The sequence below is a fragment of the Macaca thibetana genome, chromosome 10 (assembly GCF_024542745.1).
Source record: "Macaca thibetana thibetana isolate TM-01 chromosome 10, ASM2454274v1, whole genome shotgun sequence".
In the NCBI taxonomy this organism is placed as follows: Eukaryota; Metazoa; Chordata; class Mammalia; order Primates; family Cercopithecidae; genus Macaca; species Macaca thibetana.
The window spans coordinates 77,770,356-77,782,462 of NC_065587.1; the positions used below are offsets into that span (position 1 = coordinate 77,770,356).

The window sequence follows — 12,107 nt, forward strand, 5'->3', positions numbered from 1 at the left end:
CGAAGAATGGGACTCACCTTGGCTATTTGCAGACATGGAGGTGGTTGCACGGTTCACGATCCTTTCCATAGGACGTTGTGAGAATTTCCTATTTAAAGTTTAGAAAGGACTTTTATTCTGAAGTGAAGCAAACACAAGCTAATGGAGGAGTTCTCATTTGGGGAGAGGGACTCCTCTGGACTGTGGTCTCCTTGAATTTATGCATTGGCAGTAATTTCAAATCTTTGGAGCTCTTTTGGGTCAGAATCCTGGTCATTGTTTCTGAATCTATATATCATTATCCTTAATGGAAGTTAAATTACAGATGGAAGCAAATGTACGTCATGGTCAGAGTCAGAATTACATTCTTGTGAACTTTATCCTATTGGTCATTTAAATTAGATTTGACTGGAAACGATTTATAGTAGTGGATGATTGACTTATATTAAACAAAACCATTTACTTTCTTATTTTGGCTTGAATATGTAAAGTGAAAATAATTTATGTTAATAAGTGATTTTGAAAAGTCATATTTAGTATTTATTAGTGACTAGTAGGTTTCTGTGTCAATTGTTTATTGAAAGTAATACATGTAAAATAAAATCAGAGGTATCCTGTTTTTATTTGCATTTTTATATAGTTTTTTGTAATCTAAAAGTCTTAGCTAAGAAAAATCGAGCTCATAAATATAGTTTATTGGCTTGGACAATAAAAAATCAATAGAAAGAGGTAGCAGCTTATAGTTCTGTTACCTTGTGTTACCTGCACAGCCCACCACAACCTTTTGACCTCATTTTCCCACTGGAAAAGCAGAAACAAGAGTGGAGTTTTATGTATTTCCTTCTTTGTTTATACATTTATTTTATAGAATTAAACAGAATGTTTGAAAATATGTCATTGGGATAGATGTGAAGTAAATACTTTAATTCTAGTTTTGAGCAATTTTCATTTATTTTTGTCCATTTTCCATTTTATTTTATCCATTTTGTTCTTTAAAAAGCAAATCATTGGAATTAAAATCTGTAAAATGTTTTATGTAGATAGAAATGAAGAAATATTTCAAGTCTAATTTAAATATTTCCATTTGTTTAATATTACAAATGAAACACAACATGATAAGATTATAGGCTGGTTTTAAAAATTCACATTTGCTATTTATTGTTACTAGTAGATAATTTTTCTTCTATTTTTTTCTTCACAGGAAAAGAAGGTTTCTCTCTGATACAGAATCCTGAAATGTGATCTCCCTTAAAAAGGTAGGTGTATGTGCTTTTTAATTTGTGACTTAAAAAAATTTTTATCTTGAATAAATTACAACCCAGATGATTTAATTGAGAAGCAGTTTTTTAATGCCACTAACACGTGCCATTGCGAATTGAATTAAAACCTCAGATTCATCTTTCTAAATTCAATATTTAAGTTTGCCAGTCTTTTAAAAGAATGACTATTTTGGGACGATAGTTGATGTCTACAGCAGTCAATGTATGTGATGTATAATAAGTGAATGCTTCTCAGCAGATCCATTTTTTATTGCAATAAATTTATTTCAGCTCCTCTTGATGAAATGTGTTCCTGTCTTTTTCAGTGGGTGACATCTTTCTAGGAAACCCAGAGAGTTTGGAAGTGTAAAATGGTCTGTGGCCAGTAAAAAATGTGATATCTTTCATTTTGTAGTGTGAGATTTCTTTTTCAGAGTGTGGATTGTGATTTGCTTGATACTTTGTCAGCTGTAATAAGGTTGGGGGCATTCTTGGGTATATGGTATCTTTTTGTAATCCATACAGAGCCTGCAAGAGGTTTCCACATTTCATGGAGTGAACTCATACTAGCCTAGGAGCCACTTTGGCTTTCTTTTTTTTTCTTTTCTGAGGCAGAGTCTCGCTTTGTCACCCAGTCTGGAATGCAGTGGTGTGATCTCGGCTCACTGCAACCTCTGCCTCTTGGGTTCAAGGGATTCTCCTGCCTTAGCCTCCTGAGTAGGTGGGACTATAGGTGCCTGCCACCACGCCCAGCTAATTTTTGTATTTCTAATAGAGATGGGATTTCGCCATGTTGGCCAGGCTAATCTCGAACTCCTGATCTCAAGTGATTTGCCTACCCTGGCCTCCCAAAGTGCTGGGATTACAGGCATGAGCCACAGTACTTGGCCTTTTTTTTTTTTGGTTTTTGTCTCATACTCTTTATTCTGAAATACAGACTGGCTCTCCTGTTCTGAAAGGTGTAGTTGGGGACTTGGTTCTGATGAGAGCCATGCGTTCAGGGGAATGCCTGTGGAGACTGGGAAACCGCTAAGCATGAGTGGTGGGTCCCATGGGGCTGTCACCCCAAGCCACAGGACTGCCTCAGAGATTTGGGGGGTGTTTTAAGGTCACAGTGGTCAAATCTGACCTCGTGCCATTATCCTTTCATGTTATCCTCCAGTTTGCTCTCAGACTGTAAGATTTCAGCTCTTAGATCATTTCTGGGCTGAGAAGTTAGTCTGTAGAAACAGTTTGTCCTGATTTCATTATAATAACAAATTTGTGATGCTGATGGTGTCTTTCCTCACTTTTCTGCAACCTCACAAGAGTGACCATTCACCTCCAGCTTTTAATTACCTATCCAGCTAGCTCCCGGCCATCTCTGCGCTGGGAATGGCTTGGTTCTCCTCTGACCGAGCTCACCAAGCAGTTGCTCACATGTTACTTATAAAACACCCACCTCTAGATAGCAAAAAGGGAAGATTATGGTCCATATTAGATCACTGGAAATCTAGTGTGGAGAACAAACATACATTGATTTCCAAATTGAAAATAGAGGAGTTGAAGCGGAGTTGTAATGTTTGGCCCATTTAAGATAAATTGAACCACTCGTGTACATTCGACATTTGGACATAAACCCTATAAGAGTGTGCTACCAGAGTGAACTTATAGAGACCAGAGAGATTGTTGAGAATTTGCTTCAAAATTAGAGTTCAAAAACCTGCTGTATGTGATTAATTGCAGTGAATTGACTGTATAATAGTTAAATAAATGTTTGCTCTTTTTTCTCAGATTATTTATTCAAAAATTGGCTTCAAAGATGACACAGAGAAACATGAGTTAATCAAAGACAGAGAGCGAGGATAATTTTTGATAGAATGATGACTGCAAAAGAGCTGATAAGTGTGATATAAATGTTGAGTTGTGAAAATACACTTTTAGGAAATCCAAATTGTTAAACCTTGATCATCTTTGAATGATAATTGGACTTAACTGCAGCATAAATCATCTGTATCATGTATCTGCACTAGCAGATATATATAGAAAAAATCTGACTTTCAACTACTAGGAAAGTTGCTTTTTCACATTTATCCAACATTAATCCAAAATCCCTCTTGGGAATAAAAACTCACATATTTGCAAGGTAGCCAGACAGTTAGGAGCCAGTCTTGAAAAGGCTTCTCAACTGTGTGGGTGACAGAGCCCAGGAGGCTGTTGAGTATTGTAGAAGTCCTGGAGTATGTGGCAATTAATTCCAAGGATGTCTCATGTATTAAATAAATAGTCTTTTTTTATATATATATATATATATATATGTGTGTGTGTGTGTGTGTGTGTGTATATATATGACTATTTTAAAACTCTATTGCTCCTACTATAAGGAAATGTATATGAATATGAAATGTTACTGAATTAAGGGGAGCTTTTTTATTATAATGTATTTTCTTAATCAACAGAAATTAAAGCTACTTTATACTACTACCATTTATACTACTTTTATAAATGGCTAACAATTCATTTTGACACTAAACATGGGTTCTCATAATCAAAGAAATTGAAAATTGTTGCTCTAGAACCTGGGGAAGGTATCTGAATCATGTTAAGTTTGGATCCATGATTCGAGCAAGACAGGGCCAAAAGGTTTTTAAACAGTCAGAAGAAAGAAATACTCAGACGTTTATTTTATTAGATACTAGATTAGGTTACTGGGGCAATGGAGGAACTTTCTTCTAAAAACATTTAAACAGTCCATTTTTGTTGTATGCTAGACTGGTTAGATGTATTCTTCAGTATGAAAGCTAGTAGCTACATGTGGTCATTTAAATTTAACCACATTTAGTTATTTTAATTAAGAAAATTAAAAATTGAGTTCATGATTTACACCAGTCACAATTTACATGCTCATTAGCTACATGTGGCTAGAGGGCAGCACATAGAACATTCTCATCATCACAGAAAGTTTTTTTTTTTTTTTTGGACAGTGCTGGGGACAATTGTCATCACTAGGACTGCTCTATGCCACTAGTAGTACCACCACCACAAAGCTATTCCTAGGGGCTTTGCCCTGGGGTCCTGGCATTGAATGGAGAAGACAAACCCTGGTTTGCCCTGTAAATCCTGGGAGATTTTTATGGACAGTAGTCCTTAGTGAATGCGTGGAAAAGAAAATTGTTTCCCCATAATCTTCCAGCTCCCCTCCCTTTCGTTATGGCCTATATCCCCTGACAAGCAGCAGGGGTCCATGTGTCAGTTTGAGTTAACATTTATTGTATGTACAGTAGACATTTATCCCCATTTGGGCTACCTGACATCTGAATCCTTTTCCTGAATTTGGGGGCATTCCTTATTGTGTGAAGCTGAGTGGATAAAAGTGCTGTTTCTTTTAACTTCCCAAGCAGAAATGCCCACTTTTGTTTTTCTTGATGTCTGCCAGCAAGTAGGCACACTCATGGGACTTCAGGTTTGTCACATCTGGGACTGGGGCTCTGGAGAGGTGGCTTAGAGAGGCAGTGGTTTGGAATTCTGCCCATCGCTGGTGCACGCAGCACCATGGTGGCAGGTCCAGAGCCACCTGTGGTGACCAGCACCATCAGTGCAGTAGGTGAAACAGAGTCATTTACTGGGAACAAAAGCAATACTAATGGAAACAGCCTTCTCATGAGTGTAAGGAGCCAGACTAGTGTCCTCTGTTCTAATGGACATCCTCCTTACATGGAATAATAACAGAACAATTTAATTTTATTTGTTATTATTAATTCTTTTTTAGAGACAGGGTCTTGCTCTGTTGCCCAGGCTGAAGTGCAGTGGCATGACTGTAGCTCAGTGTAACCTCGAACCTCATAACAGGAAAATTAAAAAAAAAATCAAAAGAAACCACTTAGGTGTAACACAAGGAAGATATGCTGACTTGTTTAATGGAAAGGAATATACTTTAATGGAAGAATACATATATCAGAATATCAAACGTCCCACATGGGTTTAGTAATTGAGCGACTCAATTTTTTTGTTTTTGATAGAGAATTGTGTTTATAATTCTGTTTCTTATATGCATAATATAATCAAAACTGTTGTCTGTGAATAATCACTCTTTTTCTGATTCCTACTGGCTAGGCTGATATGCCTGTTTTATTGCTTTTCCAGAACAGATAGACTCACATATTGTTGCACGTTATGTTTTGAGTTCTTAAGCATATTGTCTCTTCCTCCTGTGCACTGATTCCCACTTCCGTGCACACAGCAGCTGTGTGACCATCTGCATCATCTCAGCAGTGCCACAGCTTCCTCCGTAGAATGCTACGGTGTGTCGCCCATTGAGGGATTCCTCATCCCAAGCGTGATTTTTATGTGGGTAGGCTGCCCACCTGTGAAGTGAAGTTTCTGGTGGCTCATTTCTTCATATTTCATGATAATTGGTCAGAGGCTTGCCTGGCAGTGGAACCATCACCCCAGGGACAGAGGTTGCCTGCTGTCCATCATAACTTATGCTCAGCCCTCAATAGAAAATAAGTATTGTGTGAAGCAGCCGCCTAACCAGAGAGACTGGTGAAGCAGCCTCCAGTTGTGTGTAGGTGAGCTACACAACTTGTTCTTACCAACACAATGTGAACAGTCAGTAGGGCAAATCTGGGACAAGGCTTTGAACCCCAGGCTCTATCGTGCTCTTTCCTGTGGTTGGATGCAGATGACTAGGAGGCCTGAGGGGATGGTGAGAGACGGGATTAAGTGAACCTGAGTCTAAATCATTGCATTATGGATGGCTCCTCACTATTCCTGTTCAGGAATCCATATGTTCCTGAACAGAAAATCTTTAATAGTCATATTTGCAGTCTTTCCCAGTAACAAACTCTATACAATGAAAGATAGAGTATAAATTATGTGAGCAAGAGAGAGAAATAAACTTCTATTATGTTAACTCTTTATATATTATCAGATTTGTTCATTGCAGAAGCTGACATTACCGTTGTATATCCTCATTCAGCCACATAAATCTCATCATTTCTTTTTATCAGGTATTAGCTGACATTTTTTCATTTTTCAGTTGCCCATTATGTGGAATCATCTTCTTGCATTGAGTAGTAGCATGGCTTATACATGAATGTGATTATGGCCTATATACATTTCCTACATATTGCCTAGTTTTGCTTACAGATTGGTCTAAGAGTTAGAGGAGAGCTCCGTGCCTCATTGTAAAAACAATTTGCCAGTTTTGTAAATCAGCATTTTTTTTTTTTTTTTTTTTGAGATGGAGTTTTGCTTTGTCGCCCAGGTTGGAGTGAAGTGGCACGATCTTGGCTCACTGCAACCTCTGCTCCATAGGTTCAAGTGATTCTCCTGCCTCAGCCTCCCATGTAGCTGGGATTACAGGTGCCTGCCACTATGCCCAGCTAATTTTTGTATTTTCAGTAAAGACAGGGTTTCACCATGTTTGCCAGGCTGGTCTCGAACTCCTGACCTCAGGTGATCTGCCCGCCTCAGCCTCCCCAATTGCTAGGATTACAGGCATGAGCCACTGCACCTGGCTGTAAATCAGCAATTTTGATTGAGTTTTTAATCCTTTTGGATCACTGCAAAGATTGTGGTAACTGAGAATTCAAGTTCAGTGACTAATTTTGCTTCATAAATGTATAAAAAATCATTGATGGCCTTATTAGAAAACATTTCCCAGGCTTAATAGTTTTATATAGGCAACAGAGGCATCCAATGAAGATGGAAAGAGGGAAACAATTATACAAAATCATCTTAGATTATGACAGAAGGAGAAAGCATTTGATACTCATTTAAAAGCAGCAAATATGGTGATTCGAGATATACATTTTGGTTTTGGTATGACATGTAAATTATTGCTTGGCAGAGATGAAGAATTAGGGATTTAATGTTTTTGCTTTTTAGTTTACTGTGTATTAACTAATAACATTTTCTTCTTCTACAATATGGAAATAGCAACTGTATACCTGTAAGGTTATTAATGGAGGTTTTGTGCATACTGATATATTTAAAATGTTTTTAGTCCTTTAGGGGAAAAGTGCTTAATAAACATAAATAACTACTTATGTTAACAGTTTATTTCTGTTGACTTAATATACCTTCTTTTTCCTCTTAATAATGCCAGAGCGTATTTGGGGGGCTATAGCTTGGACAAAAATAAGACATTATTAATATCAGCACTTTGTAACCTGAGACAGATGATATAATCTCTCCTGCCGTATTCTCTGGGGTTTAAAGGTGCTATTCAGCAAGATTATTATGAACACCAAAAAAATTTGCGTAAAATAGCTGCATGGCTGTCACTTCCACATAAGCTATGAAGGCGATGATGATAATTAAGTCTAGGACTTGTAGGAACCACATATACTCACTCCTACTACCTTTGTTCTTCTTCATGTCTACTCTGCCATTGTACATATTAACACATTGGCATATACTCTGTGCTTAGTATGGAGTGCTTCTCAAACCTTTTGGTCTAAGACCCTTCTATACTCTTAAGAATTGTTCAGAGTTCTAAACAGCTTTTTAACATGCAGCTTATATTGTAGCTATTTGCTATATTAAAATGTAAAATGGGGACATTTAGAAATACTTATTTTGGGTAACAATAATAAACCCATTACATGTTAATGTAAGTAAGAATTTTTTTAAATGAAGAAATACTGTATTTTTCCAAACAATATATGTTCGGTAAGAAGAGTGGCACCATTTAATATTTTTGCAAATCTCTTAAAGTCTTGCTTAATAAAAGATATGCGAATTCTCTTACTTGCTTCTGTAGTTTATTGAGATACTGAACATGATAAAGGCTCTGGAAAACTCTTCCAGAGAGTGAGAGTAATAAAAGGAAAATAATTTATTAGTATCATTATGGAAATAATTTTGATCTTTTGGAACCCCGAACTTGTCTTGAGCACACAGTTTGAGAGTGATTGGTCTACGTTAAATCCCCAAAGCCTATCTTTAGAGTATTTCCAGTTTTGTCACATTTACTACTTTGTACCAGAAAATCCCTTTCCCATCCAAAATATTAGTAAATAACTACTTCTATCTAGTTAATTCTTATTCAGAGAAATAACTAAGAGGCTAAATTATAATTTTAATTTTAGGCTGCAATTTTCCCATTTATTAATTGCACCTTCAGAATATTCTGGCATCTTAACCCATTTCCCCCATTCTCACAGCTGCTTTTAAGTCATTTGTCTCATTGATATGCACTATTATGAGAGCCTCTAAATTGGTCTCTGTCCCAGTTGCTATTGCTGTGCAACAAACCACCCCAAAACTAAGTGCTTAAAACAGTAACAATCACAAATCTGCAGTTAGGGCAGGGTTTAGCGGAGAAAGCTCATCTCTGCCCCTTATGGCATCAGCTGGGGATATTTTGACTGCATGCCAGAGGATCCACTTGTGAGATGATTCACCTACATGCCTGGCAAGTTGATTCCAGCAGTTGGCTGGGAGCTAAGAACTAGGGGCTTCCGTCATCACCTTGTGGCCTCTCAATGGACTGCTTGGTCTTCCTCATAGCATGGTGGCTGAGTTTCAAGAGTCAGTGTTCCAAGAGATAGGAGTAAAAGTTGTCATTTTCTTAAGGTCTGGACATGGGAACTGGTCTAGTGTCACTTCTGCTGGATTATTAGTCAAGCAGCCACAAAGCCTAACTTTAAGGAGTGGGAATACTGACTCCTACCTCTCGATTGGAGAAGTGTCAAAGAATTTGGGCGCCATGTTTTAAAATTACCATACTCTCCCTGCTTCAGTCCTTCTCACCCCCAAATTGCCCAGTATTTGCATCTTGTCCTCAGATTCAGTTTCCCAGAACATAGTTCTGTTTGTCCTGTAGCTCCCCATTTTCTACCTAAGAACAAAATTAATCTTGCATTCAGAACAATCCATTTATTAGTTTACCCTATTCCTTCTTTAGTATACCCTGTGCTTTAGCCCAAATTTATCTGGGTTTTTCTTCTTTTGCCTTTGATTGTACTTTTTTTCTCTCTTCCTAGAATATTATCCCTTTAATCTCTTCACATCCTAACATTCTGTCCTCAGAATAAATGCCACCACTCACATGAAGACTTCCTTAAGCTCTCCATCCTTTTGTAGTACATCCTTCTATTATCTCTCATCATATAGTTTAACTATACCATTTTAAAGACCTCCCAATTTCTGTCTTGTACAATAATATACGTATATTTTATATACTCTAGTAGATTTTATGTTCCTTGGAGGGGATCCATATTTTTAAATATAATATTAATCTTTAGTTGCTCTGATATCTTGAGATATATGTAACAAGTGCTTGATTTTTAAAAAAATGAGTGAATGAAGATATAAATGAAATTAACAGAGTATATTTAGACTCACCTAAAAAGCTGTTAGAAGTGCTATGATTATTGATTAAAATTGCTGGTTAGCCACAAGCTAAAGAAAAATTGATGATTTAATTACCAAGCATAAATATTAGACAATATTTTTAAAAAGAGATCATACCTAAAATAACAGTACAACCATACAAAAGTTGGGAATGACTTTCCTAGAAATGTAGAGTAGGAACTAAGTAAGGAAAGCTACAAAACTGAATTGTAGGACATAAAATGAGTTTCATATTAGTGGAGAGAGATTCTTCGTTCTTGGAAAGCCGGATTCAGTATAGTAATACAAAATATCAGATTTGTTCAATTGAAGTGTACACTCAGTACAATTTCTGTAAAAATAGGGAACTTGACAAAATAATTCCAAACTGCATCTGGAAGAATGAACCTATTAATACTCTCAGAATTACAAGAAATATTTATAAGGGGCACTTGCCATCTTAGATATTAAAGAATATTTTAAGTCAATGATGATTGGACAATGGTATTGATACAGGGATACATCAATGAGTAAAATATTAAAGAACCTTGTTTTATATACCCATGTATGATAATTTAGTATATGATAAGGTTGGTGTTTCAGATTGGTAGGAAAAAGATTAATTACTCAATAAAAAGTATTACAAACAGGCTCTCTACCACACTGCTAATGTAGAAATAATTCTAGGGATCAAATTATATATATAACAAGATAAGCTGTAAATGTATGATAAAAATCTATGGACAATATTTTTACAATTTATGTGTATGTGGGGAAGGCATCTCTAAGTAGGAACCATGAAGGAAAGAATTTTAAAATGTGACTACATATACATATGTTTTACATCTTTATTTTTCAACATGTTGGCGACCATCTCAACTTGTTTGAAGGACAGACCATATACTGGAAAGATATTTACAAACAATATGATCAACAAAGGCTGATATTCCTAAAGTACAAAGAGCTTTTAAAATAAATTCTTACAATCTTATCAGCAAAGTGAACATTTAAGAAAGTCATGGAGTAAATAGGCAATTCATAAAACAATGAATATGGGGCCATCAAACATATAAAAAGATGGTCCAATCTGTCAGCAGTCAAAAGTGCAATTTAAACCAATGGTATATTATCAGGTTGGTACAAAAGTAATTGTGTTTTTTTGCATCAAAAGTAATGGCAAAAACTGCAATTACTTTTGCACCATCCTATATTTCTCAGTAACTAAAATGACAAACAAAAATAAGCAAAAAGTTCATAGTTGATGATGCTGTGGGCAAACAGTGTAGTTATTTTTTCAAACTGCACTGAAGGGCCATATTTTCCCAGTCTGTTTTTGACAGATATGCTTGTAATGTACAGTAAAAATAAGTAGCCAGAAAACAAAAATCACAGGTATTCAGAATAAAACATCAAATATCACACACACACACACACACACACACACACACACACACAGGATGTTCATCAGACATAAAATTAACTCTCTCAAATTGCGTTGAATGTTTCTAAATGTTTACTCTCAATTTCTGGGCCTATTTAAGTGGACCAGTCAGGAACATTTTGCGGTCTAGCACCATTCTATGGACCATTCCTTTAATGTGCCAATGGGAACATAAACTGGGTCAGACTTTGTGAAGGGAAGATTGGTAGTATGTATAAGATTTTAAATGTGCAAACCCTTCTATTTCTAGGAATTTGTTGTAAGGCAAATTGGATAGTTGTGTAAGATTATTTATCCTAGCGTCTTTGGTGATAGAGAAAAAGATGAAATCTAAATATCCTCCAGTAGGGTAAATGGTTAAATAGTTATGGTAGAGTCAGACTGTGGAATACTATGTGGTCATTAAATAATTAAGCAAATGTATATTCATTTTTTATTATAGAAAATTTCAAATGTACACAAAAGTAGGATGAATGCCTAAACCATCTCCATATGACCATCACCCAGCTTCAACTGTTACCAAGTTATGGCCGATCTTGTCCCTGCCCCTTCGAGTAGTTGTGCGTTTATGTGGGAAGATTATCATGACCTTTTGTAAAGAAAAACCAGGTTATAGTGGAGCATTTATTTACTTGTTCAACAATTATAGATTATACTCTCACCTCTGGTGTGGTACTGTTCTAGGTGCTGGGGCTTCAGAAGTGCTTTAAAAACATAAAAAACTCAGCTTGCAGCTTAGATTCTAGTGGTGAAGAAGTAACAACCAACAGTCGAAATTTTAGCATATAGTTACTGATAATCATTACAGAGAAAAGGGGGAATAGGGAGCATAGGATGTGTTGTCATTTTAGAAAAGATGAATAAGGAAGCCCCCCTTCCCCCGTCCCCACCTGAGATGGTGGTGTTTGAGTCAAGGCCCTAAGTTGCTAAGGAAGGACTGCATGTCATCTGGGGGGGCGACCTCCTCAGGCTGTTGGGGGTGGGAGGTAGCAAATGCAAATGTCGTAAGGCAGAGGTGAGCCTGCTCTTTCTGAAGAAGAGCAAGGAGGCCCCAGCTTGAACACGGGGAGAGTGCTGGGAGATTGGGCAGGAGGGTGGTGTAGGGA

General features: G+C 36.7%; 1 protein-coding gene across 17 annotated transcripts in view; it reads left to right on the forward strand.

The window, feature by feature from the left end:
- PLCB4 (phospholipase C beta 4) overlaps positions 1–12,107 on the forward strand; it is a 411,761-nt gene that overhangs the window by 26,171 nt on the left and 373,483 nt on the right. For all 17 annotated transcript variants that reach the window (XM_050745049.1, XM_050807506.1, XM_050807512.1 and 14 more), the window contains one exon: positions 1,181–1,235. The gene's annotated coding sequence lies outside the window, so the exon portion shown is untranslated. The remainder of the gene's footprint in view (positions 1–1,180; positions 1,236–12,107) is intronic.